This window comes from Cebus imitator, unplaced genomic scaffold (assembly GCF_001604975.1).
Source record: "Cebus imitator isolate Cc_AM_T3 unplaced genomic scaffold, Cebus_imitator-1.0 Scaffold166, whole genome shotgun sequence".
NCBI classification, from domain to species: domain Eukaryota; kingdom Metazoa; phylum Chordata; class Mammalia; order Primates; family Cebidae; genus Cebus; species Cebus imitator.
The window spans coordinates 1,900,762-1,904,030 of record NW_016107481.1 but is presented as its reverse complement, the minus strand read 5'-3'; positions in this window follow the sequence as shown (position 1 = coordinate 1,904,030).

Sequence of the window (3,269 nt, the reverse complement as noted above, 5' to 3'; positions counted from 1 at the left end):
AATCAGGAGTTTCTTTTTATTGTTACATTTGATTTTCCAGTTGAATAAATCAACTGGAGATATTGAGAAATCACAAATACATGACTTTGAAGTTCAAGGCTAGAGATAAAATTTTGAGAATCATCAATGTGTAATCTATTTAAAAAAATGGGTCTTGTATTAGTCCATTCTTGCATGGAAATAAAGAAAATACCTGAGATTGGCCAGGTATGGTGGCGTGACGCTGTAATCCAAGCACTTTGGGAGGACAAAATGGGAGGATTCACTTGAGGCCAGAAGTTTGAGACCAGCCTGGTCAATGTTGAGAGACCCCCATCTCTCTGAATGAACGAAAGAAAGGAAGGAAGGAAGGAAGGAAGGAAGGAAGGAAGGAAGGAAGGAAGGAAGGAGAAAGAAAGAAAGAAAGTTTAGAAAGAAAGGTAGTTTAGAGAGAAAGAGAGAGAAATATCTGAGACTGGGCAATTTATAAAAAAGAGGTTCAGTTGGCTCACGGTTCTGTAGGCTGTATAGGAAGCATAAAGCAGGCACCTACTTCTGGGGGAGGCCTCAGGAAGCTGCCAATCATGACAGAAGGTGAAGGAAGAGCAGGTGTTTCACATGGTGGAAGCAGGAGCAAGAGAGTGAGGGGAGAGATGCTATACCCTTTTGCATGACCAGATCTCTCAAGAATTCACTATCTCAAGGACAATACCAAAGGTATGGTACTAAATCATTCATGAGAATTTGCCCCCATGATCCAATTACCTCCCACTAGGCCCCACTTCCAACACTGGGGATTACAACTGAACATTAAATTTGGGTGGGGATGCAGATTCAAGCTAGATCAGTCTGGATGATAACACTTAGAGAGTCTCAACAGAGAAGAGGACCGAGGACACTGTCTTGGGACAAGCCGACATTTAGATCCTGGAAGCAGAAAGAAAAGCCAGCAGAGGTGACTTAGAAGGAACAGCAATGGATGAAAAATCAGTTCGGTGGGAGGGAAAACCATTAGTACATCTTTTTGCTGCAGCCAAATGCAATGTCTCAGAGAGTATGGCATAACCTTCTGTGTAAACTAAGAGCAGTTAAGTAAGGTAAAAACTGAGCATCAGCCACTGGTCTTGCCATAAGGTGACCTTGACAAAAATGATCCGACTGGATCTGATTGAGGAGGAGCTGTGGGTTAAGAAGCATGGGCAGCAAAGGAAGACAAAGAGTTTCACTGCAAAGGAAGTAGAGGAAAAGGGGTTAGGTGGGCAGATGGGGTAAAGTAAGATTTTTAAAGACAAGAAATATTCTAGTATGTTTGTAAGTTGATGAGAACGATCCAGGAAAGAGAAATCTAAAGCTGCAATTGCAAGAGTGGATTACTACAGGATGAAAGTCCTTGAGTCATTGACAGAATGACTCCAGGGCACAGATGGCGGAAGCAAGGCCAATTCACCCAGGGTAACCAGAGAGAAAGCAGAGCAGAGAAGAAGCATAAATTGGCAGATGTGGTGGGAAGAGAAAGATGCTTTCTTCTGACGGCTCTGATATTCTCAGTAAAATAAGAAACAAGGTCATCAGCTGAGTTCAAAGAGGGAGAAGAAGGTATTGAAGAATTGAGAAGAAATAAAATTCACCTATTGTAGAATGGCAGAGTGAGCTAATAAGGAAAATTTAGTAGGATTGCTGAGCAGCATTAAGGGCCCATTGAGGATTATGGTGATCGATTTATTTTTTTTTTTAATTAATTAATTATTTTTTTTCCAGTTGCTGTCTTGCCCTGTTGCCCAGGTTGGAGTGCAGTGGTGTGATCTCGGCTAACTGCAACCACTGCCTCCCGGATTCAAGTGATTCTCCTGCCTCAGCCTCCTGAGTAGCTGAGACTACAGGTGCATGACATCACACCTGGCTAATTTTTTGTATTTTTAATAGAGACGGGGTTTCAACATGTTGGCCAGGCCGATCTTGAAATCTGGACCTCATAATCTGCCTGCCTCAGTCTCTCAAAGTGCTGGGATTACAGGTGTGAGTTATTGCGCCTGGCTGGAAGGCCAGATTTCTTATGAAGACTGACATAAACAGGATTGTGATGGCCTTGTGATCTTGTAGGGGGAGGTGAAGAATTCATTCTATTCTAGCTTCCTTCTTAGTAGTAGTCTCTCGGCCGGGCGTGGTGGCTCACACCTGTAATCCAAGCACTTTGGAGGCCAAGGCGGGCGGATCACCTGAGGTCAGGAGTTCAAGACCAGCCTGACCAACATGGTGAAACCCCGTCTTTATTAAAAAAAAAAAAAAAAAAAGAACTAGTCTCTCAGACACTCCTGTTGTAAAGACACAATATTCCTTGGAGGTTGTTCAGAATATTCTTTTCATTCTCTGCATCTCCTGAATCCTATGCTCACTTCTTACCTTGCTCTGATCCTCCTTTCAAGCCAAGACATGTCTCAATTCCTCTAGGATTTATAGTCTTATTCAACAGATGAGACTGTTTTACACATAATTCTTTCCTGTTCCTTAGATATATTTTTTATTATATTTCCTGTTACCTCCATATGTACTTTTTTTTTTTTTTTTTTGAGACACAGTTTCGCTCTGTGCCCAGGCTGGAGTGCAGTTGCAGGATCTTGGCTCACTGCAGTCTTCAACTCTTGGGTTCAAGCAATTCTTCTGCCTGAGTAGCTGGGATTACAGGTGCCTGCCACCATGCCCAGCTAATTTTTTTGTATTTTTAGTAGAGACAGGGTTTTACCATGTTGGTCAGGCCAATCTCAAACTCCTGATCTCAAATGATCCACCCACTTCAGCCTCCCAAAGTGCTGGGATTACAGGCATGAACCACCATGCTCAGCCCCCGTATGTATTTTCGCCTCTTAATATGGCTTAGCACATTTCAGTGAATATTGTTTGGTCTTTAGAACATGGAAGAAACTAACATCTTCCAGAAAGCAGCACAAATTATATGAGTAAACTGGGGAAATTTTACTTTTTTTCTTCTTTTTCTTTTTTTTAAATAAAGATGGGGTTTCACCATGATGGCCAGGCTGGACTTGAACTCCTGACCTCAGGTGATCCACCCACCTTGGCTTCCCAAAGTGCTAGGATTACAGGTGTGAGCCACCACACCCGGCCGGGAAATTTTAAAATAAGTTTTTTTGTTTGTTTGTTTTAAAGATGGGATTCCAGGCCGGGCGCGGTGGCTCAAGCCTGTAATCCCAGCACTTTGGGAGGCCGAGGCGGGTGGATCACGAGGTCAAGAGATCGAGACCATCCTGGTCAACATGGTGAAACCCTGTCTCTAC